This window comes from Etheostoma spectabile, unplaced genomic scaffold (assembly GCF_008692095.1).
Source record: "Etheostoma spectabile isolate EspeVRDwgs_2016 unplaced genomic scaffold, UIUC_Espe_1.0 scaffold00019186, whole genome shotgun sequence".
Lineage (NCBI taxonomy): Eukaryota > Metazoa > Chordata > Actinopteri > Perciformes > Percidae > Etheostoma > Etheostoma spectabile.
In genome coordinates, this window is record NW_022604729.1 from 15,001 (window position 1) to 39,792 (window position 24,792).

Below are 24,792 nucleotides of genomic sequence, written 5' to 3' on the forward strand. Positions count from 1 at the left end.
AAAGTAACATGACTCAAAGAAATTACTGCGATGGCTGGGAATCCAACACCGGTCATTTGCTTGGAAGGTAGCTATGCTCACCACTATACCACCATCGCTGGACAATGCACTGTTGATTGCAAATCTTGCAACACATCTGGTCATTGAGACAGATTTTTGCATTTTTGCATTTGGTTCCATGGTGTAATGGTTAGCACTCTGGACTCTGAATCCAGCGATTTCAGTTCAAATCTCAGTGGAACCTGTTTTAAAGCCACAGCACAGGTGAAAAAGATCAACCTTTCAACTTTCCACATCTAGTTTAAAGTGAGCTTACAGGTTCAAAATGGAGCTGAACACGGAGGAGGATTCCTCCCTAACGGACGCTCTGCTCTGCTCCGTGCCCCCGCCGTCCGGTAATAGTTAAAGCAGATAAAAACCAAAAGAACACTCAAAAGCTTCAAGATAAAACTTTTTAAGAAGATTCTTCACAATCAAGAGAAGGCCTGTTTCGAGCCAGCCTATGAATTGATTCATGTAATCATTTTCCTGTTATTAATGTTCCATATGGTCTAGCGGTTAGGATTCCTGGTTTTAACCCAGGTGGCCTGGGTTCAACTCCCGGTATGGGAATCGATGTCTAGCCGATGAAGGTCTGCAGCAAGGTCTGTGTCATTGGTCCTGTATTAAATGAGAGCTGTATTAGCCCTATGCCCTGATATGCATTTCCCCGAACCTAACTCATGTAATGATATATGTATCATTGTATTTATATGTATTTGCCCTGTTCCTGGCATATCTATGGATGTATTCATAAAATCACTGTTATTATTCAACGTGTCAGTCCCATATGGTCTAGAAGTCTGGATTCTGCCTAAGTAACCTTTACATGCATTCTTAAGGAGTCCTCTGGAAACTACAATCAGTAGATCTGAGAAAGCGTTCAGTTGGTTTGATTTTACATTCATTTGGCCTAAGTGGTGTCCAAAAGGTCTTGGTTGCTGCTCTTAAAGACTTCTAATAGTAAGGAAAACCCTGGTTTTCACCCAGGCCCTGGTTCAGCTCCCGGTATGGGAATTGGTATTTAGCTGGTGAAAGATCTGCACGATCTCTGACATTGGTCCTGTATTAAATCAGAGCTGTAGTTATGTACGTAAAAAGGCAAAAAAAAGTGGAAGGTTAACTCAAGAAGTGTTTAATAAAGATTAGCACGTACAGCTGTATCTGTATCTGTTAACCATATGAATTATCTGTATCTGTATCTGGCCAAACCCGGAAGTGGACAGGATTTAACCTGGAAGTGGGTTAGGTTGTCATGAAATGGGTGGGGACTCTGAATCCAGTGGTCTGAGTTCAAATCTCAGTGGAACCTGTTTTTAAGCCCCAGCACAGGTGAAAAAGATCAACCTTTCAACTTTCAACATCTAGTGTAAAGTAAGCTTACAGGTGTAATGTCCTTGGTCATTTAGACTGTAAACAGTATGTTGGTGGGGGCATGTTGAGGAGCCACCTGGTTGTTAATGTAATCAGAAGGAGCTCCAAATTTGACAGTATTGACTGGAAGTGATAGGCTTTGACTTATATGGGGGATACACACTTTGCATTCAGTCACCATAAAAATTAGGGATCACTGAAATTTAAACTTGTGTTGCTGCAGTCAGAGTATACAGTGGTCATCCTGAATGGGCCAGTATAGTGCATCAGAATTGCTTGTTGAATGGTCTATTAGCTTTGGAACCCCCCTTTCCCCACAGCTTTCAATTGTCAGATATGGGTGGGGGAGTGGGCACTGTGTCCAACCCTTTCTGTGTAAAAAACAACTAAAGAAGTCTCTTGGATAAGAGACAAAACTTCTGCGGAGGACCTTTTACCAAGTCCAATGTCCCTTGGCCTAGTTGTGCACTTTTGGGGTAATAGCATGGATCAAGAACCAAAACGGACACATCTGGACTCATTGTGGGAATTGTACGGCAATATTCGACACATTTAGACCATGAAGACAGTTATCAGTTTATTTCCCATCTGGCAGGTTTATTTGTGGACTCAGTTGGACATTTTGAAGATAATTGCACAATGTTGACCCAATTGTCAGTCTATTTCCAATGCCATACCATTGTCAAGCACATTGCCACCCTGGTGACTTTCTTCCATGTCTCCATGAACGCCCATATATTTGGACTGACAGTTGAGAAACCTTCCCTTGTTAACTATGACATGGATGACTGAGAACCTACAATAGAGTGACATGTTTAATTTAGTATATTATAATTTTTTAAACAGGTCCTACTGAACATCTGTTGGATCTGTTAGGATGGCCGAGTGGTCCAAGGACCTGCGTTCAGGTCGCAGTCTCCACTGGAGGCGTGGGTTCAAATCCCACTTCTGACAACCAGTATTTTCATCTGGAACTAATGTCTGACACATGATATCGCGATTAATACATAAAAGTCAGGATAATGGTTCCATACTACACCACGAATCTCTATGGATATTACAACACAAACAAGACATTACAGTTAACTTAAGCTAATGCAGACATACAACTTAAAATCAGGTTCCACTGAGATTTGAACTCAGATCACTGGATTCAGAGTCCAGAGTGCTAACCATTACACCATGGAACCTTTCAAAGTGTTGCAAGGGTTTGCTAGACAGTTTCTTTCATAATCTCCACATGTATGCTAGTAAAGGCACACAACAATCACAATGAAGATGAAAAAAAAAACAATTATTGGCCAACTTAAGTCATTTAGTTAGCTAATTTTTCAGAGGATGTTAAGAACAGGTTTTGAAGGACTGGCCACAGACAGTGAATACAGCAGTAGATATGTCTACTGTGTACAAACACATGGTAACTTCACATGTGTTGACAATAAAGATGCTCACAAAATGCTGTACTTACCATTGAGTTTTGAGTTTTGCGCACATTCATTTCCGCTTAAATACAAAGAATTGCTAAGTTCTTTATTCCCAATATCATGTCTCAGACATTAGTTCCAGATGAAAACACTAATTGTCAGAAGTGGGATTTGAACCCACGCCTCCAATGGAGACTGGGACACGAAGGCAGCGCCTTGGACTGCCCGGCCATCCTGACTGATCCAACAGCTGATCAGTAGGACCTGTCTCCACTATACGGCCCAGTTTAATCTCCGTAAATTTTACGGAAATCCTGCAAACAGCTATGTTGACTGTTTATTTGTGTGGATTTTAAAATCTATCTGTCAACCCCATCTTGCCCGTACTGGATGGAATGATGTCAATTTGCGCTTTTTATCTGTTATACATAACAACCTGGATGCAACAAAGAACCCTTTTGTCCTGTTTTGTACATGACCCATAGTTTTATAAAACAAAAGATAACTTTCACCGAATCCCTCAGTTAAATCACAGTCAGTAACTTTACATGTGTTGACAACACATGCACTGTGTCCAAACCTTTCTGTGTAAAAAAATATCAAACTCAGACATTAGTTCCAGATGAAAACACTAGTTGTCAGAAGTGGGATTTGAACCCACGCCTCCAGTGGAGACTGCAACCTGAACGCAGCGCCTTGGACCGCTCGGCCATCCTGACTGATCCAACAAATGTTCAGTAGGACCTGTCTCAAAAATTATAATATAGTGAATGAAACATGTCATGATATAGTAGGTTCTCAGTCATCCATGTCATAGTTAACAAGGGAAGGTTTCTCAACTGTCAGCCCAAATATATGGAGACATGGAGACATGGAAGAAAGTCACCAGTGTGGCAATGTGCTTGACATTGGCAATAAATTGCACGGGATGTGAAGGGAATGTGCAATACAGACCAAATCCTATGGTGGGAATCAAGATCCACCAATGTTTCTGTCCACAATGTCCACCTGAATCCAGAAATGTCCCTGCAAGATGGGAAATAGACTGACAATTGGGTCAACATTGTGCAATTATCTTCAAATGTCCAACTGAGTCCACAAATATACCTGCCGGATGGGAAATAAACTGATAACTGTCTTTGTGGTCTAAACGTGTCGAATATTGCCGTACAATGTCCACATTGAGTCCAGATGTGTCCGTTTTGGTTCCTGATCCATGCTATTACCCCAAAAGTGCACAACTAGGCCGAGGGCAACTGGACTTGGTAAAATGTCCTCCGCAGAGGTTTTGTCTCTCATCCAAGACACTTCTTTAGTGGGTTTTTTTACACATAAAGGGTTGGACACACTGCCCACCTACCCACCCATATCTGAAAATTCAACGCTGTGGGGAAAGGGGGGTTCCAAAGCTAATAGACCATTCAACCAGCAATTCTGATGCAATACACTGGCCCATTCAGGATGAGCACACATTTCAGTGATACCTAATTTTTATGGTGATTACGAGACTGAATGCAAAGTGTGTATCCCCCATGTAACTCAAAGCTTATCACTTCCAGTCAATACTGTCAATTTTTGAGCTCCTTCCTATTACATTAACGACCAGGTGACCAACATACTGTTTACAGTCTAAATGGCCAACCCTCTTAACCCTCTGAACCCGAGAGACTCGCCCACGAGCAAAAACAGCACCTCTGATTCATGGTTTAATCATTTAATAATCATAAAAGCTAGAAACTCACCAAAAGTTGCAGCTAAAAGCTAACGAGTTAGCGGTTATGGAGGTCTCTTTCGGGTCTTTCTAGCCTCTACAGGTGATTTTCTATCCAGCCTGGAACTTCCTGCCTTTTTCGGGGTTGTTGAGCATTAAATCCAAACCACTTTATGTCCATAATTCTTCGCGGTTTTGCTTATTTATGCCACTAGCTCCGGGCTCCGTTTCTGCCCTCTGTTTACGGAAGAAAAGGAAGTAATATGCCCATATATGGGAGACAACGTCACACAAAGAGTATGGAGTCCTAAAGAGGTCAATCTTCCTAGTCACACTATGGTCACACTAGTCTAGTATGCGATATAAGATGCTATAGTGGAATAAAATCGATATCTACCGTTTTATAGAGGAACATGGACCCACTGGTTTGAGATTTGGGATGTATTTGGGCCTTATTTGAAGAATTGTAAATAGTATGTATTCCCTTTTTCTTTAAAAGGGGAATTAGTTCAAATGGTAGAGCGCTTGCTTAGCATGCAAGAGATAGCAGGATCAACACCTGCATTCTCCAGAGGACTTTAGATTCTTCTTGTTTTGCAACAAGAACCATAAATCTGGACTTGTTACGACATACTATACTACAACTTTTTAGGACTATTTATACATACTATACTATGACTTTTTATGACATTTTATGAATATTTTGACATATTATACTATGACTTTCATGATTGTTTTGACATACTATAGTATGACTTTTTATAAATATTTTGACATACTATAGTATGACTTTTTATGAATTTTTCGACATACTATACTATGACTTTTTATGACATTTAATGAATTTTTGTCATACTATACTATGACTTTTATGAATTTTTGACATACTACACTATGACTTTTATGATTTTTTTCAACATACCATGACTCTTTTCGAAAAGGGGGAATTAGCTCAAATGGTAGAGCGCTTGCTTAGCATGCGAGAGGTAGCGGGATCAATGCCCGCATTCTCCAGAGGACTTTAGATTCTTCTTGTTTTACAACAAGAACTATAAATCTGGACTTGTTACAACATACTACACTACGACTTTTTATGTTTTTGTCGACATACTATCCTATGACTTTTATGACTTTTTTGAGATACTAAACTATGACTTTCATGATTTTTCCGTCATACTATACTATGACTTTTTATGATTTTTTGTTATACTAAACTATGACTTTTTATGACATTTTATGAATTTTTGTCATACTAAACTATGACTTTATGAATTTTTGACATGTTATACTACAACTTTTTATGAATTTTTGACATACTATACTCTGACTTTTTTGAATATTAGTCATATTATACTATGACTTTTTTGAATATTTGTCATATTATACTATGACTTTTATGATTTTTTGTCATACTAAACTATGACTTTTTATAAATATTTCGACTTACTATAGTATGACTTTTATGAATTTTTCGACATACTATACTATGACTTTTAATGACATTTAATGATTTTTTGTCATACTATACTATGACTTTTATGAATTTTTTGACATACTACACTATGACTTTTATGATTTTTTTCAACATACCATGACTCTTTTCGAAAAGGGGGAATTAGCTCAAATGGTAGAGCGCTTGCTTAGCATGCCAGAGGTAGCGGGATCAATGCCCGCATTCTCCAGAGGACTTTAGATTCTTCTTGTTTTACAACAAGAACTATAAATCTGGACTTGTTACGACATACTACACTACGACTTTTTAGGAATATTTCGACATATTATACTATGACTTTTTATGTTTTCGTCCTATGACTTTTATGACTTTTTTGAGATACTATACTATGACTTTCATGATTTTTTTGTCATACTAAACTACGACTTTTTACAAATATTTTGACATAGTATACTATGACTTTTTATGATTTTTTTGTTATACTAAACTGACTTTTAATTACATTTTATGAATTTTTGTCATACCAAGTATGACGTTTATGAATTTTCTACATGTTATACTACAACTTTTTATGAATTTTTTACATACTATACTCTGACTTTTTATTACATTTCATGAATATTTGTCATACTATACTAGGACTTATATGAATTTTTGACATTTTATACTATGACTTTTTTTGAATATTTGTCATACTATACTATGACTTTTATGAATTTTCGACATACTATACTATGACTTTTTATGAATATTTTGACGTACTATACTATGAGTTACTACGAGGCTTTGAATTTAATTAATTTGTGGATGAAAATATATTTCAAACTGAATCATTGTTTTTTTTGACACACACACACACACAAGCACACGCACACAAACAAGCACACTCACACGCACACACACTTTATGAATAAACCTCAGATAGTTCAACCTGTTTTATTAGGAAGTTGTTTTACACTCTTTCAAAGTAAAATGTTCCTGCAACAAAACCTAAATAAGGCACTCGGGTTTGAAAACAGATGCAAACAGAAAAATAAAAACAAAACTGAGTTCTTCCGTTCTCCAACAAGAAATAAGGAGGAATAAAAGGATCTGTCTCTGTCTTCATGATATCAGGTTGGCAATAATGAGCCAATCCCTTATTAAAATTTTTTATCAACACCCTTCACTCTTTGCAATTTTGCTCTGACATTGTTTATTTTAGAAAATGGTAACCAGCATTAAATGAGTAGTTTTAGGTCTGTGTGAATGTGGGCCGAGTATTTACCTCGGCTGAACTTGTGAACATTTTCTTTGGCATATTCCCAGTCTGATCAAGTCCAGGTGCTGGAAAATCTGTGATTCACGTTTTGAGGGAATGGGATCTGCATGTGCTTTCTTACCAGAAAGTTTCTGGAAGTCCAAATGGCATCTTTAATGGCGGCCATGGTGAGCCACTGATTTGCAAAGTTACATGCTGGTATCTGTTTCTTTGGCCTGACGGATGGACAGACGACACAAAAGCATAATACTTCTTGCCAAGACATAACAAGAAACAAAAAAAGAGGCGGGGGAGACAGAGTTAAGCCCTGAAAGAATAGAGAACTACAGACAAAAGTTATGAAATAGTACCAAGTGTTACCAGAAGAGTTGGAAAAAAACTAGAACTTTAAAGTACAAATCTTTCTTCAAGAACTCTTTATTGTGGTCACATTGGCCCTCATTTCTGAAACGTGCATACGACCTAAAACCGGCGTAGGACGGGCGTACGCCGATTCCTACGCAAAGTTTGGCAAAGTATGTGGAGTACATAAGTCTCCACATACGTTGTTTTTATTAAGATTGAAGACCAAATTTTACGAAATTTTCCAACCATCGAGAGTGCTTTCGTAGCCTCGTTGGCGCAGTAGGCAGCGCGTCAGTCTCATAATCTGAAGGTCGTGAGTTCAACCCTCACACGGGGCAGGTGTTTCAAAAACAAAAAAACACAACTGATACTGGAAATACAGTGACTTTCAGGTGGTTGAATACTGGCACAAGCACATGAATGGAAGTTGTGATTCTGTGGTTTTTTCTGAGATTGAGACAAGGAAAGGCATTCTTGCATTCTTTAAGAGGGTGGGGAGGCGTCTACCTCAACTGGTTGGGGGTGAGAGAAAGAGACAGACAGAGAGAGAAGAGACATGGAGAATTGTAGCAGAGGGTGTCGAGCAGGGACATGGAGGCAGCAGGTGACTCTAACCACCGATCTAAACTCCTTAACAGTAGGAGTAGGGCAGGTCACCACTACATCGTAATGATTTGTGATTATGCAACACGTTACCCAGAGGCTTTCTCCCTCAGAAACACCAAGGCTAGACAAGTGGCCAATAGTTTACTTCAACATTTTTCCCGGGTAGGGGTCCCCATAGAAATCTTAACCGATCAGAAAACTAACTCAACATTGAAGGAGATATACCCCCTGTTAGGGATCCGGGGCATTAAAACAACACCCTACATAGTTTGTGGCTTCATAAACAATATTGTATTATCTCATAGGTACTGGAAGCCACCCGTCTCCACCAGTGCATTTCTCAATGCCCAGATGTGTTACAAGATTTGCAGTGAGTGTTGTATTGTCCAGCAGAAGGGCAACAGATGTGTTACTTTTCGACTAGATTTACACCATAGCAGTGCAAGCATTTTGCCAAGGCTCACTTTCCAGCCACCGCCATGTTTTGAAACCATATACAACATACTGTACAACATTAACATTACATGTTTTACCCAGTTTTCTTCTTTTATTCTGTAGTATTTCAATTTCTTTGCGGTAAGTCATCCCAAAAGGATTAATAAAGATAAGTCTGAGTCTGTCTCAGAAAAAAGTCAACAAATCTGAAAATCTTCAGGGTATGTAGCTCAGTGGTAGAGCTCCTGCTTTACATGTTACATGTTACCCCTAAGTGCAAACAGCAGAGCAGAATAGCACAGCGGAAGCGTGCTGGGCCCATAACCCAGAGGTCAATGGATCAAAACTATTCTCTATTAAATCCTATAGCAGAGGATGGTTCCTTGAACTTTCCCTGCAGTATAGCGACCCCTGCTGACCTATTACCTAAAACTACTCATCTCTTCCCCATTGACTCCTCCAAAATGACGCGTCTGCTTCTGAAGCATGAGTTTCTTGAATAAAGTAAAGATTGAGTATGCTGAGATCGAGTATGGTCACGTGACTGCACAACGACGTTTGATTGGTGAAACACAGTCATGTGGTAGAGCCTTCAGCGGAAGACTCTCTCTCTATAGCTCTCTCTGGAGCTGCTGGACAAAGATGGATGGATGGTTGGAACCCTGGTCACTAGCTCATTGTAATCTTGCATGACAGGCAATCCTGTAGGAGGCGCTGTAGCTTAGTGGTTAAAGCACCTGTCTTGTAAACAGGAGATCCTGGGTCCAAATCCCAGCAGTGCCTCATTATCAGTTAATGTTTATGTTATCTGCACTACAAAGAGTGTATATATTTGTTATTTGTTTTTGCTATAGTGCTTAACAAGCATTATATAATTTTGCCCAATTGTGGCGTGTTGATGGGCAATAAATATCTAAAGTGAAATGGATTGGACCCATTTTTTAATGCTTTTAAACCTTGTTGTTGGGGCTGAACGTGGCCCAGGTGTACACCAGGACCCTGTGACATCACTGTTGGGTGGGGTTTCAGGTGCATGTGATGCTGACTGAGGTCAGAGGTGAAATGAACATGAACTTTACAGGCCAAGGCACTTTGGGCGCTGACTGTGTGATTTTAACATCTTCGATGCTGCTGTAATAAAAATTAATACATTTATTATTTGATATTAGTTGACTATATTGGGATATACAACTGAAGGAAGAATCTATATGCCTTTGCATTTTGGATGCTTTTCTGTTGTTTAGATATGGCTACATTCACATAAAGTATCCAAAGAGTACAATACTGCACTCTGTTCAGTTGCTTACACCAAGTTCCTCGTTGCTGCTAATCCAAGTTTATCCCCAGAGGAGATGATGACACAGCAACAGAGGTAATCTCTCCAACAACAAGGTGCTGCTGGGATTTGAACCCAGGATCTCCTGTTTACTAGACAGGCACTTTAACCAACTAAGCCACAGCACCTCCACGAGTACCAGCCGTGTTAAGTCTTAATTTATTTGGTGCAGAGACTACCTCTGTTTGCGTGTCATCATCATGTCAACCCAACTCCCGTTAAGATTAGGGTGACCAGACCTCCCCGGTTGCCGGGGACAGTCACCGATTTTGGCTACCTGTCCCCGGCTGGATCAGTCCCCGGAAATGTCCCCGGTTTTCACTGTGACTGAAAGACCCGAAATTGGAATGAAAGAAAGAAAAAACTGACAAAATGGAGCCGATAATCGCACACCCAACACACGCAGGCTCTAGACCGCCAGAGCCAACGGTGCTCAGAGCTCAGAGACGTTTTAGAAGCCGTATTTTACGATGCTAAAATCACTGATTATTTACATGGAGTCTGGTGGGTTTAGCAAACGCAATTTCGCGGACTTTTATGTTTTAAAAAGGATCTTAATCTTTAACAGAAAGGTCGACCTCCTTAGAAATCCTTCCCATAATGTTGTCAGACACTTATTATTAACTTAATATTAATCTGAGTCTTTTAGCAGCTAAACAAGCACTTTTATGAACGTAAATACAAGCTGGACAATTATCCTATTAACTTACAGTGCAGCGATCTCGTTTAATATGCATCAATGTCAGAGGAAAATATGTCCTCAGTAGTTTTTGTTGTATCTGATTCTCAATGAGCTGTTGCAGAAACAAGCCTGAAGCAGTAAAGCAAAAGCTGTCAGTAGTTCAGTACATTACAACATTATGAAATATTGAGACTTTCTATCTTGAAATATTAAGACTTTCTATCTTGAAATATTAGGACTATAAGGACTTTCTATCTTGAAATATTGGAACTTTCTATCTTGAAATATTAAGACTATTAGGACTTTATATTTTGAAATATTAAGACTTTCTATCTTGAAATATTAAGACTTTTTATCTTGAAATATTAGGACTTTTTATCTTGAAGTATAAGGATGGATTTTTTTATCTTGAAATATTAGGACTTTCTATCTTGAGGTGTAGTGGAGTGGAGTAGGAAGTAGCAGCAGGGGTGGGTCTAGGATCATACCTTGCGGGGGGACTCAGCCCCTAATAAGAACAGCTCTAGGTCTAGTGTCCCCGTTTTAAGTTTTACAAAAATAAAAACATTACTTGTTTTGGAGGTAAATACGCTTCTGAGCTGAAAATGTCCCTGGATTTTGTCTGAGAAATCTGGTCACCTTAGTTAAGATACCCTGGTAGCAAATGAAAATGGCATGTTACATTTACACAGAAACACCAATTACATGCCCACAAGGTGTTCTATTTGCCTGATAACTAATGAAATTAATTAATAAATGCACTACTTTGGCTTCACTACAGTTCTGTGTCAGTCAACTGCTCCATTTCACTCACCACAGAGTGAACTTTAACCAACTAAGCCACAGCACCTCTGGGGATGAACACGGCTGCACGGCTATATTGGAGGCACTCGGTGTAAACAACTGAACAGAGTACAGTGGAGTATTGTGCACTTTGGATACTTTAAGTGAATGTAGCCATGTCTAAACAACAGAAAAATATCCAAGATGCAAAGGCATATAGGGAAGGATGATATTTTGAGAAATTACAGTTTATTGGCGGTTGACCTCAACTGAGGAGGTAATAGAGCGGTGGAAGGTGATTCTTCCTTCAGTTGCATATCCCGATATAGTCAACAATATCAAATAATTAATTTATTAATTTTCATTCCAGAAGCGCGAAGACGTTAAAATCACACAGTCAGCGCCCAAAGTGCCTTGGCCGGTAAAGTTCATGTTTATTTCACCTCTGACCTTAGTCAGCATCACACGCCTGAAACCTCACCCAACAGTGATGTCACAGGGTCCTGGTGTACACCGGGGCCACATTCAGCTCCAACAACAAGGTTTAAAAGCATTAAAAAATGGTTCCAATCCATTTCCCTTTAGATATGTATTGCCCATCAACAGGCCACAACTGGGCAAAATTAATTACGGTTGTTAAGCACTTTAGCAAAAATAAATAACAAATATATACACTTTGTAGTGCAGATAACATAAATATTAACTGACAATGAGACATTGCTGGGATTTGGACCCAGGATCTTCATTAAGTGATAACTAGGCACTGTTGGGATTTGGACCCAGGATCTCCTGTTTACAAGACAGGCACTTTAACCACTAAGCTACAGCTCCTTCTACAGATAAGCCTGTCTTGCAAGAATACAATGAGCTAATGAACAGGGTTGCTTCCATCCATCCATCATTGTCCAGCAGCTCCAGTAGGGGACCCCTACAAACTCCGGCAAATGAAAACAGCTGAACGTGTCCTTGAGCGACGCCTCAGGACTCACTGTTGATAGGCAGGCCTACCGAGAACAACAGAAGTCTTATGCAAGGACCTTGAGAGATGAGAGACCCTTTCCCATCATGCCATTTCTCATGGAAAGCCATGGAAAGCTTAAAACACAGTCCTAATTTAGTCCTCCTCAACAGTCAACATAGTGTTTGCTGTGTGGCGTGTCTGTTTTTATTTCTCCCATGTTAACAGTATTGACCAATACGGTAGGCATTCTAACCTCAGCTGACACGCTCACGCCATGCAGGCAGTGTGCAGGAGCCCTAAGCTTCCAAGGTAAGACTGAAATTCATGATAATAAAACCTTTATAATCTTCACACTAAAGTTGCAAAAACACCTCCAATAAAAGGCTTTTATTCGCTTTACATGGACACATGTAATGTTAGGGTACAATACAACATCACATGTCACTTTAGTGATCTAAAAAAATCAGGCAATAACTGGGTTGCACACGTTAAGTATCAGCAACCATGTGGTAACACTTCATACCATGATGACCAGGCACTGCTGGGATTTGGACCCAGGATCTCCTGTTTACGAGACAGGCGCTTTAACCACTAAGCTACAGCGCCTCCTACAACTAAGCCCGTCTTGCAAGAATACAATGAGCTAGTGAAAAGGGTTCCCTCCTTCCATCCATCTTAGTCCAGCAGCTCCAGCAGGGGACCTCAAACTATCCTTTGCCGAGCCACATAAACCAGCTCCAACTGGGGGATCCCGAGGCGTTCCCAGGCCAGGTTGGAGATGTACTTTCTCCACCTAGTCCTGGGTCTTCCCCGAGGCCTCCTCCCAGCTGGACGTGCCTGGACCAGTTCTCTACGGAGAATCCCAGGAGGCATCCTTACCAGATGACCCAACCACCTCAGTTGTTTAAACCGAGTACCCCAGAGGTGCTGTGGCTTAGTTGGTTAAAGCGCCTGTCTAGTCAGCAGAAGTGCCTGGGTTCAAATCCCAGCAAAACCTTGTTGTTGCAGAGATGACCTGTACTTGTTTTTAAGTTGCCTGCTAATCAGATGTTGTTGTGGGCGGGGCATTAAGTCTGACACAGTGGTGATTGAAATGGAGCAGTTGACTGACACAGAACTGTAGTGGAGCCAAAGTAGCGCATTTATTAATTAATTTAATTAGTTATCAGGCAAATAGAACACCTTGTGGCCATGTTATTGGTGTTTCTGTGTAAATGTAACATGCAATTTTTATTTGCTACCAGGGTACTTTCACAGGGATTGGGTTGATGATGACGCGCCAAAAGAGGTAATCTCTCCAACAACAAGGTGCTGCTGGGATTTGAACCCAGGATCTCCTGTTTACTAGAAAGGCACTTTAACCAACTAAGCCACAGCACCTCCACAAGTAGCATCCCTGTTAAGTCTTAATTTGTCTTTTACCGTATATAAGCTAAACATACAGTACACTGACTGGCAGTATTGGGAGTAATGGCTCAGCTCGTCTAGGCTTGGCGGATCAATCCTATCCAGTCAGTCAGCAGAAGAGGTAGAAGTACCTGGCAGGTCTCTCCCTTCAGCAGTTTGAGAATGCCAGCCCACTCCTTTCCATTGGTGCTGATCATCCACATCTCACCCCCATAGAACCAGTGAAGCTCGGTCCACCAGATGGACCACTCACCATTTGAACCAGACTGGGGGGGAACGTTTCAGAGCCCAGCACGGATCGTGGAGCAACAGCTACGGCAGCAACAGTACCTTCTGACGTCCACTGTTCCTTCCAACATGGAGCTCTTCCAGATTGTTGAGAATCTCTTGCAGCTGGATGTGCTGCCACACAAAAATGAGAAAGTGGTAACCAGGTCAAGACAAGACCAGGAGGCAGTAAGTCTGCTTGAAGAGAAGACTACGGGTGTGGAGGTGGACAGAAAACTAAGGAAAGTACAACGGCTATAAATTAAGGTAATGGGTGGATCTCTCTCTATCGGCTATAATTTAAACATATAAGTTCAGATTTTTTTTGTTCTGCAAGCTCTCACCTTTTGCCCCATATTTCCCTTCATATGAGTCAGAGCCAGCAGCACTAAGGAAGAGCAGCCTCTCCTACGGCGAGTGGTGGCGACCCACGGGGAAACTTTGGTTTCCCAGTCAGTTCCAGTAGTACAGGTGAGAAAGTGGTGGATAAAACGAGGACTGTGGGCCGGCTTTGTTGGTACGTGAGTGGAAATACATCCAACATGCTAACGCATATCCAACGCCTTCACCCAGACATGACAATCACTGGAACAAGACAAAAAAAACTGTCCAACGTCTTCACCCTACAGTGCTTAACCAGCCTTTAGACACAAATACAAATAGGGCAAAAAAATCACTGAATCAATCAGGATCAGGCAATCACTTTTTCACACAGGGCCATGATGGTTTGGATTTTTTTTCACCTTTAATAATAAACACCTTCATTTACAAATTGCATATTGTGTTTTTACTTGTGTTGTCCTTGACTATTGTTTAAATTGGTTTGATGTTCCGAAACACTTAAGTGTGACAAACATGCAAAGGAACAGGAAATGAGGAAGGGGGCAAACACTTTTTCACACCACTGTAAGTTATTAATTTGCACACAGACAAATATTTTACAACTTGTACCCTCGCAATTTCAGTCAAGATGTCCAGTTGGCTGAAAAGTTAGTGGCCAGTTCATAGAGCTGCTCACAACAAAAGTCTCTTATTCACTTTTGTGACATTGTTACCATGTACTCTCCTGCTGAATAGTGATTGATTGTGATTATGATCATCAGTTCCGTATATTCTTTGCCATGAAGTAGTAATATGTTATCATACAACAGGACGTCCATTTAGCTGGACAGGAACCTACTATTTCTGTTCAGTTTGTATGCTGCGTCTAACGTATTACTACTCAAACGTTATCTTGGAACTACTATCTTGCTGATTAGATCATCTGACTATGAGATTATTACCTTAACATGTACAATTAAAGCTACGGTACATCATTCTTACCGTGACAGGTGTACTTGTGGAAACTGTGCACACATGTCCCAAGAGAGAAAATATATGTTGTAGAGAAATACCTCAGGTAACTAAAACTAGAGATACTGTACATTAACTCAAGCTACTTTATGCTTTCTGCTCATTCAACATTATGAAATAGCAGCAGGCTCATTATGTTTATTTTTACAGGTCATGAGAAGAATGATCCAGGTTCTTGAGGAGACAACCTGTATGATTGACCAGCCCGCCTGTTCTAAAGACTTGTTTTGTTGAATGATGAAGTTCATAGGGAGTGTACATACCTGCTTAACATTCCAATGAAGGAGAAAACAACATTTTTGGGAGCAAACCGCTGGATAACACTGCTCTGCTAAATGCCACCCAGTCATAATGCTACACAAACACCAAAATACATCTGGTTTTGTAAAAATAATTAGAAAGGTTAGCTTTACTTCGTATGTGAGGTCTTATTGTCATATGAGGCAGTTGTGTCCTGCGAGAAGCCACACCTGGAGCATCTGTTTGGCAAGCTGCATCTTTCGTGTGTTGTCGTTCTTGTGGTGTATTCTAAAATTAAAAAAAAACTTTTAAATTAATGTATTGCAGCCTATAAACACAATGTTTTCACGAGATTGACTAGATATCATATGAAATGATAACGTTTCCAGTTCTGTTGTCAAAGCAAATGGGATTGACATAGCTAGCTAGCTAGCTGAGTAACGTTACAGCTTAACGCTAGCTAGCAACCAAACTATCAGGATTCTACTCAGCTGCAGTTAGCTATCTTTCTGAAATACAATAAAACTTAACCTCACAAAGTGCACAAACATTCATCGGGAACTATAGATGTAGCTACGTACATGACAACAAAGGTTATTTGAAAGGAAAAAGAAACTTTAGCCCCTTTGCCAACACACATTCTACCTATGTTAGCTACAGGATATGTTAGCATTGCTAATGTTACTGTTAGTGACAAAATCCTACTTAGCTTGTGGTTGGGATGACCATGCAGTCGGAACGGCCCTTTTTTTCAGCAACAGCAGCTTAGCAAATCCTGCTTTAAATTGTCCAAAGTTTTGAAAACTGTCTTTGGTGAAATGGTTCGAGCAAATTAATAATTGAGTGTTGAACTTCACAGGGATCTCCTTGTAGAGAAACAGCAGCTGAGCCCGTCGAGTGGTTACTTCCTTGTGAAGACTATGAGAAGTGTCTCCATTCCCTGTACAGCCTGAAACTCTGCATTTACGACCCTGGTTCATTGTCAATATCCTGGAAAGTATTCCAAACTTTCTTCTTTGTAAATCCTGTCAAAGTACACAAGCAGCATTCTCAGTTTTACATCCACTTAACCTAGCTACATTCTGAACTGGTCTCAGGTCAGTGGCCTGTATGTAAACGTTGGGGCGTGACCATTCTCCTAATACATCCATGGGCGTGACAAAGCTACAGGTTTTGAGACATTGAAGTCATCTTTTAGCTTTGTTGGGATTCAACAATTTTCAGCATTAGTTTCAGAATGTGATATTGGCAGATGAAAGGCATATCAATGGGATTTTGAGCTTTTATGTAGGTCCTATTTACCCACTGAACTCTCATTATTCACATATGACAAGGTAAAATCGGTTTTGCATTCTATCACCCCTTTAAGCATCAAATGTCCCTGGGTGGACTTGAACCACCGTCCTTTCGGTTAACAGCCGACTGCGCTGACCTATTGCGCCACAGAGACTGCTCCTAGCTGCAACTTAATGAGAGGGAGCTCCATCTTTAAGCCACAAACATTTGCTTTATGGCTTTTTGAGGTTGAGCTGCACATGTATGCTTATCAGGCTATTTTCCTGTTACTCAGTAATTTAGGAAGCTGACTCATTTGGAAATGTAGAAGCTGGACGTGCATTGTATTTTTCTTACATGTCAATTGGATTCTGACTTTGAATTCAAATATTTGGCATCCAAGACAATTTGGGAACTGATGATGTATCAGTCATTGTGCTGGTGGTTTCTTGGTCACAGCAACAAGCTTGATCATACAGTTACACGCCATGTATCACAAAACTGTTGGGGGGGGCCTTATGTATTTGCTTGGATTACATCAAGTGACCTGCATACCAGAATCAGAATCAGCTTTATTCGCCAGGTATGAGGACACATACGACGAATTTTTCTTTGAAGCATTGTTGCTCACACTGTGCTTACACACAAAACACAAAACAACAAAATATACACACTAGTTTGTACACACAATATACACATACTCTAAACAGAACAATACAGAGGCCGTCAGAGATGGCAAAAGTACTCACTGCCCGTGCTCAAGTAGAAGAACAGATAACTGTGTTAACAAATACTCTGGTAAAAGTAGAAGTACTGATTTAACTTCTTTACTCAAGTAAAAGTACCAAAGTACAGGCTTAGCAATATAATTAAAATATAAAAGTAAAAGTAGCCTTATGAATGACAAAGCTCCCTGGACCAGACACATGTTACTAGAGAGCACACTGAGAAACTACAGTGGACATGGAGAAAAGACTCTTTATTCTTTATTCTTTATATGCCATTGCCTACATTTTAAATGGCCGTCTGCCAATAGGCCTAAAACATATATAAACATATAGCCTGTTTATATTGACAGAGACTGGGACTCCAGGTTAATAAGATTCTGACCGAGTAGCAAGATATGAATTCAAGTGTGATTTTGTGAGAAATCTGTGTATGTTCCAATTTAATTAGATTAAATTTTGTAATGGTAACTCCAGGGAAATTATTTGAAATTTAGTGAGGACTAGATTAGAACTGGATTTAAAGCTGATTGTGGTTTCCAACTTCGGCCCAGGTGTGTCTGTTAAAACACAGACGGAGACAACTCTCTGTTACTGCTTTATTACAATCAATCATCAGTATAAACATGGGGGGGCAGCTCTGCTATGAATGTGTGTGTGGTAATAAAAGAAATAAATAACATTGTAAAGGCTACCGTACACAATGCATAGGAATCTTACAGTGAGGAAAATAAGTATTTGAACACCCTGCTATTTTGCAAGTGCAGCTTAGGCATTATATGGTGTGTTGAGGTGCTACATGAACATTTCTGCAAACAGTCACAGCACGGCTTATCATGTTGTTGTGGCCGAGTGGTTAAGGCGATGGACTTGAAATCCATTGGGGTCTCCCTTCGTAGGTTCAAATCCTGCCGACAACAAGCGGTGTATTTTAAGAGTGGTAGCAAACCAATGACACATCACAGTATACCAAATCGCAGATTGGCCTTCATAAACAATATTCTGTTTCCTCACAGGTAATGGAAGCAACCAGTCTCCACCAATGTATTTCTTATCAGTCTCTGTTGCAAGATTTGCAGTAAACGTTGCATTGTCCAGCAGAAAGGCAACAGGTGTGTTACTTTTTGACTATGATTTATATCGTAGCAGTGCAAACATTTTGCCCAGGTTCGATTTCCAGCCACCGCAGTTGCATTTACAGGTTTTAAAGCCATACACAACATATTTCAATTTCCTTGCGAGAGTCATCCCAAAAGGATTAATAAAGATAAGTCTAAGTCTATCTCAGAAAAAAGTCAAAAGAATTTCAAAATCTTCAGGGGATGTAGCTCAGTGGTAGAGCTCATGCTTTACATGTATGAGGACCTGGCATCTCCAGCAGGTATTATGGTAGAGTCTTTAAAAGAGCTGCAACAGATATTACCTCCTGTGGTAATCTGACTGGTAAACAACACAACAAGCACTTTGAACGTACATGTTTTACAGTTTCTATTTACAGTATCTATTACTTGTAGTGTAGTATATTTACTGTATTACACTCCAGTTTTTATGTGTGTTACAGCGGGAATAAAAGGTATGAGCACTGTAGTTTCTTTTTTTATGGGTGAAATAATCTCAACATGCCATTAAGTTTACTCTTCAGCAGGTGGAGACATTTCACTTCAGACACTTGCAACATCAGTTGCTGTGTTAAACATCAACAGACTGGATATATACTTACTGAAGATACAAAGCACAGGAAATAGTAGAAGATGGTTTCGATCCATCAACCTCTGGGTTATGGGCCCAGCACGCTTCCGCTGCTAATATTAATATATAGGCTTATATTGCAATCTCGTCACCCTACATGTAGGTGTACCTATGTTTAAATAAACACACTGTAGCAAAGCTTATGCAGTGTTTTTTTAATTTTACCTGTTTTTTTTCTGTGAGGGACAGCTCTGTCAGGCTTATTTATGTAGCATGGAAGCTAGCATTGGCTAACTAGCAGCCAGCCTGCTTCCAAACAAATACTTTTTAATTATCTCAACACTTTTTAACAGTCAAACTGAAACACTGGCGGTGAGCTCCAGGTCCTGCAGCTGCAGACGGACCAGTGGGTATAATGCGTGCCTTTTAAATTACTTTTTTTTTTTGTTAGCGGGCTGGTTGGTTAGTTCGCTAACGCTAGCTTGCTATTCCACCAACACTGGCGGTCCCGCTGGAGATCAGATCACGTCGAGGTCGGCAGCGGAGATTTCTAGCGATGTTTCCCCGCTGGCCGAGCCCCACTGACGGCGGACCGTCTGCGTCTGCAGCACCTGGAGCTCAGCGCCAGTGTTTCAGTTTAACTGTTAAAAAGTGTTGAGCTAATTAAAAGGTATTTACAGTATTTAGAAGCGGGCTAGATGCTAGTAAGCTTATGCTAGCTTTCATGCTACATAACTAAGCCGGACAGAGTTGTCCCTCATCTGGGGATAGACTTTAATGCTTTACAAACACCAAAGCAAGTAAGCGCTGTGACTAACATTACTCTTCTGAAGTGATTTTGGAGAGGGACATCAGGTAGAAATACTCTGGTTGACTAGCATGACACCATTGTATTCATATAATAATCAATCCAGGCTAACGTGAATGACAGTGACTGCATGTTGCTACCTCTAAATTTAAGGTTGTGGTTGACTAGCGAGGTCAGCTCGATAGTTTGACAAATTGATCAGACCTGCACGTCATGCGCACTAGAAACAAACCGTGTATCCAAGAACAGTTCAGTCAGTGGAAATGACGTTCGATCAGACACAGCCATCTATAGTAGATTAGTGTTACGTTTCCAGTGTCGCGGCTCCGAACCAAAACGTTAGTTGGGACAGACGGACCGCTTGTTTCTTTAAGCTAACTATATTAGCTTTAGACCGGCTGGTAGCAGCTTTCTGCTGGTTTCTTTAAGCTAACTATATTAGCTTTAGCCTGGCTGGTAGCAGCTTTCTGCTTGTTTCTTTGGGCTAACTGTATTAGCTTTAGCCTGTTTGGTAGCAACTTTCTGCTTTTTTCTTTGGGCTAACTGTATTAGCTTGAGCCTGGCTGGTAGCAACTTTCTGCTTGTTTCTTTGGGCTAACTATATTAGCTTTAGCCTGGCTGGTAGCAGCTTTCTGCTGGTTTCTTTAAGCTAACAATATTAGCTTTAGCTTGGCTGATAGCAAGCTCTCTCTCTCTACAAGCAGCCACGCCCCTCCCCCACCTACATCTGACATTAAGATCAGAGAGGTATGATTCCATCCAGAACCGTGCCATAGCTGCAGTCTTAGGATTTCTGGATGGGGCTGTGGCTGCTGTTATGTGTATAGCTGTAAATCTGCTCCCTAAAAACAATAACAGGTCCGGCACTCCTTTCCCTCCTTTGTCCTTTGACTTCTTCATCACTCTTCTTTACACTCGGCCACGACAACCTGAAATGCAGTGCCATACATGTTTGCACAAATTTTCATAAACTTTTCTATTAGTTAGTAGCAGTTACCAGACACGGGCAAAGTGCAAATCATAGTGCACTGCCTGTGTCTCTGGATCCTCGTGGAGGCAGCTTGATTGATAGATAAAGTCCCTTATTTGTACCATAACAGAGATCTAATGTTTTATCAAATCGGGTTGGACAAGTAACCTTTCAGGTTCTTCACAAATAAAGCAAGTACCCACAAAATGAAAACTAATGCAATGGCTGGGAATCGAACCCAGGTCAACTGCTTGGAAGGCAGCTATGCTCACCACTATACCACCATCGCTGGACAATGCAATGTTCACTGCAAATCTTGATACACATCAGGGGATTGAGACTGATTTTGCATTAATTACCATAAATGCAAGGAGGTCACGGCAACCCACAACACTGTGCTATTCAAATATGCACTAATCCTTTTCAATTGTTGAGTAAAGCAGGACATGGGTAAAGTGCACCAAGTTTTAAGACACTTGATAAGTTAATCATCCACTTTATGGCCTTTTAATACTCACTGCAGTGTTTCATTTTCTCTTTCAGAATAAGAGCTTCTGGAGCACTTTGACAGACTGGACAAGGAATACCTGCTAGGGAATGAACCCAGGTCCTCATACATGCAGAGCATGCGCTCTACCACTGAGCTACATCCCCCGAATGTTTCCAAATTTCTTTTACTTTTTCTAAGATCATTGAATAAGAGCAGAACGCTATCGGAAAACTGACTCGGTCAGTGGAGCCATGAAAAGACCCCATGACAATCTACCTGACCATAGCCTTTCAAGTCAGTGACAAATCTAAGCTGAATTTCCATTTTACCAAAATTCAATTTCCAATTTTGGTAAAATGTTTTGCGTCAAAAGTAGTCTGTTGTTCAATATAATCAGACAGCTCAATCTGGCAGTGTTGCCATAAAAACACTACATGCCAAACAAACTACTTGAACATTGCCCTTCTAGTCACTGACTGATCACATTTCCTTGATGCAAAATTGCTAATGCATTTTGTTTGTTTGTTTTATTTGATCCCCATTAGGACAATGCACTGTTCACTGAAAATCTTGCAACACATCTGGTCACGGAGACTGATTTTTGCATTAATTACCATGAACACAAGGAGACTGCCTTGTAATACTTTTGTCTTTCAGAATAAAAGGTTTTGCAGCTCTTTTACAGACTGTTGTAACAGAACACTTGTTGGAGATGCCGGAGATTGAACCCAAGGCCTCATACATGTAAAGCATGCGCTCTACCACTGAGCTACATCCCCTGAATGTTTCTACAGAAACCCCTACCCGGGAAAAATGTTGAATTAAACTTGTTTGATTGTTTTATTTGGATCCCCATTAGCTTCAACATGAACTAAAAGCTTTTCTTCCCGGGGTCCTACAATCCTTTCTTTGACAATACTCTTTATTACATTTCATTACACACACTCAGACATACATTTGAAAATACAAATCATAAGTAAATCTTACAGTGAAAACAATAGAAAAAATAACAAAAGACACCACTCCGAATAGATAAATCTATTTTAAGAATTTCAATAACAAAAGCCCTATACCAACTCATTTTATAATAAATATTTAATTCCTTTGAAATAAATATGTCTTAAGTGATTTTTTAAACCATACTGAGAGTTGTGTTTGATAGTCGTTGGGAGAGAGTTCCATTCACACATTGCTCTGTACCTGACTGAACGCTAAATTGATTTAGTTTTCACTTTAGGTAAAATAAAACTCCCTCCTACTGCACGCCTCGTTGGATAATGATGTGTAGCAGTACTAAAGGATAGTTTTCTGTTTGAAATAAAAGGTGTTTTGTTTGTTATAATCTTATGTAAAAAAGACATTAGCAAATACACAATCTGTTTTTAACTTTAAGCCATGAGAGTTGTTCATGCATGTTATCAACATTTGATCTAAACCCACACGAGAGAGCCACATGTGCAGCTTTATTCTGAATCACTTGTCATTTTTTCATATTAATTGCTGAAGTGTTGGACCACACAACTGAGCAGTAATCCAGATGTGAAAAAAACAAAGCCTGAAGGACTTGTTTAACTGTCTGTGGTGTGAAGATGTTTGAACACCTTTTAATAACTGACAAGGTGTTGCCCATTTTAGTTACCAGCTTCTGAACATGTTTGTCCCAACACAATCTCTTGTCAATTATCACACCCAAAGGTTAGCCTCTTCTCTTTGCTCTACAGAAGTTTGCTCTATACTGAGTTCAAGTTTCGGTTTGGAACATTAAAAAATGAGTTCCAACCACTAAAATGGTAGTTTTAGATCCATTGAGATCAGTTTGTTACTTCTGATCCAGTCCACCACTGTAACTCACTCTGTAGTTTAGTAAACAGATGGTAAATCGTTAGTAAAGATTGTGAAGAGGAGTGGCCCAAGACAACTTCCTTGAGGAACTCCATGTTCCACAAGCCTGAAAATCTTCCATTAAAGTAATCTAATTGTCTCAGTCCAATAACTTTCCTTCCATAATAATGTGATTTGTGAAAAACCATAACATCCCAATTTTTTTAACAGTAAGTTGTGGTCAGTTATATCAAATGCTGCAGTAAAATCAAGCATCACAACACGTATTATTTTCCGCTCGTCCATATCCTTAAACCAGTCATCAACCATCTGTGTCAGGGCAGTGGCTGTTGAGTGTTTTCCTCTGTATGCTTGCTGAAAAACTGTAACTAAATTATTTAAAAAATAAAACTGAATCTGTTCATAAACAATTCTTTCCATTATTTTACCAAGACTTGGTAATAAGCTTATTGGTCTACTGTTTGATCCAGAGAAAGGCATTTTCTTATTCTTTGGTATTGGCATAACTTTACATATCTTCCATGCTTGCAGACATATATTTTCCATAAAACACACATTAATTATATGAGCAATATTAGGAACAATGATTGAAACTATTGGCTTAATCCACTTATATTCAAGATAGTCCACACCAGGTGGTTTGTTTTACAATTCATCAGAAGCTACATGTTTTACTTTCCATGATCTTATTTATCAATGTTTTTGACAAATCTGTGTTGTGTAGATGTGTAGTATTTTTAAGATTATTTATTTTATTTATGAAATAATCATTGACACAATTTGCTATATCACTTGGTTTAGTAAGAAAATCACCTTCATTTTTCTATCTAAAAGCTCTATCTCTGTAGGGATCCATCCCATAATGTTGTCACACACTTAGCATAATAATTTGAGTCTTTCAACACTTTTAGTGGATGGAAACGTTCACTTGTCAAGAAGTTTAAACACAGAAACGGCGGGAAGGATAAATCCACCAAATCAAGTCACAAATAATCAGCATGAGGACTCGTTTAAATTATTTTATTTTAACTACAAAACAACAATAACTTGAGAGCGTACAATTAAAAATGGCCAACTTCTAGTGTGTTGGTAATGATGAGAGGACCAATTTACACAAATATTTAATTTGCGCTTTTTCTAAACTCCCAACTTTTCATAGTTTCATCCCAACCCACTATATAAATAAAAATTACAATGACTTTCTGTCAGCCAAAAAAAAGTATGTTTCTAGAGATGAGAAGAAAGTTTTTACAAAATAAAAAAGTTTCAAACATGTCTAAGTTTTCCAACCACAACATCTTTAAACGTCTTAATGT

At 39.7% G+C, this 24,792-nt stretch overlaps 1 long non-coding RNA gene and 13 other non-coding genes across 14 annotated transcripts in view; 6 read left to right on the forward strand and 8 right to left on the reverse strand.

The window, feature by feature from the left end:
• LOC116684023 (uncharacterized) overlaps positions 1-17,039 on the forward strand; it is an 18,373-nt gene extending 1,334 nt beyond the window's left edge. Inside the window, exons 2-3 of the long non-coding RNA XR_004330751.1 lie at positions 14,548-14,555; positions 16,937-17,039. This is a non-coding gene — a long non-coding RNA (uncharacterized LOC116684023). The remainder of the gene's footprint in view (positions 1-14,547; positions 14,556-16,936) is intronic.
• Positions 2,532-2,603, reverse strand: trnaq-cug (transfer RNA glutamine (anticodon CUG)). Its single transcript has one exon. It is a non-coding gene; the product is annotated as a tRNA-Gln (tRNA).
• On the forward strand, positions 5,490-5,562 carry trnaa-agc (transfer RNA alanine (anticodon AGC)). The gene has a single exon. It is a non-coding gene; the product is annotated as a tRNA-Ala (tRNA).
• On the forward strand, positions 6,158-6,230 carry trnaa-agc (transfer RNA alanine (anticodon AGC)). The gene has a single exon. It is a non-coding gene; the product is annotated as a tRNA-Ala (tRNA).
• On the forward strand, positions 7,873-7,945 carry trnam-cau (transfer RNA methionine (anticodon CAU)). The gene has a single exon. It is a non-coding gene; the product is annotated as a tRNA-Met (tRNA).
• trnat-ugu (transfer RNA threonine (anticodon UGU)) lies at positions 9,359-9,431 on the forward strand. The gene has a single exon. It is a non-coding gene; the product is annotated as a tRNA-Thr (tRNA).
• trnat-agu (transfer RNA threonine (anticodon AGU)) lies at positions 10,039-10,112 on the reverse strand. Its single transcript has one exon. It is a non-coding gene; the product is annotated as a tRNA-Thr (tRNA).
• Positions 12,208-12,280, reverse strand: trnat-ugu (transfer RNA threonine (anticodon UGU)). Its single transcript has one exon. It is a non-coding gene; the product is annotated as a tRNA-Thr (tRNA).
• Positions 12,944-13,016, reverse strand: trnat-cgu (transfer RNA threonine (anticodon CGU)). The gene has a single exon. It is a non-coding gene; the product is annotated as a tRNA-Thr (tRNA).
• trnat-agu (transfer RNA threonine (anticodon AGU)) lies at positions 13,717-13,790 on the reverse strand. Its single transcript has one exon. It is a non-coding gene; the product is annotated as a tRNA-Thr (tRNA).
• Positions 17,040-17,053: 14 nt separating the features above from the next.
• trnan-guu (transfer RNA asparagine (anticodon GUU)) lies at positions 17,054-17,127 on the reverse strand. The gene has a single exon. It is a non-coding gene; the product is annotated as a tRNA-Asn (tRNA).
• A 1,388-nt stretch (positions 17,128-18,515) lies between these two features.
• On the forward strand, positions 18,516-18,597 carry trnas-uga (transfer RNA serine (anticodon UGA)). The gene has a single exon. It is a non-coding gene; the product is annotated as a tRNA-Ser (tRNA).
• Positions 18,598-21,361: 2,764 nt separating this feature from the next.
• Positions 21,362-21,433, reverse strand: trnag-ucc (transfer RNA glycine (anticodon UCC)). The gene has a single exon. It is a non-coding gene; the product is annotated as a tRNA-Gly (tRNA).
• Positions 21,434-22,341: 908 nt separating this feature from the next.
• Positions 22,342-22,413, reverse strand: trnav-uac (transfer RNA valine (anticodon UAC)). Its single transcript has one exon. It is a non-coding gene; the product is annotated as a tRNA-Val (tRNA).
• Positions 22,414-24,792: the final 2,379 nt, after the last annotated feature.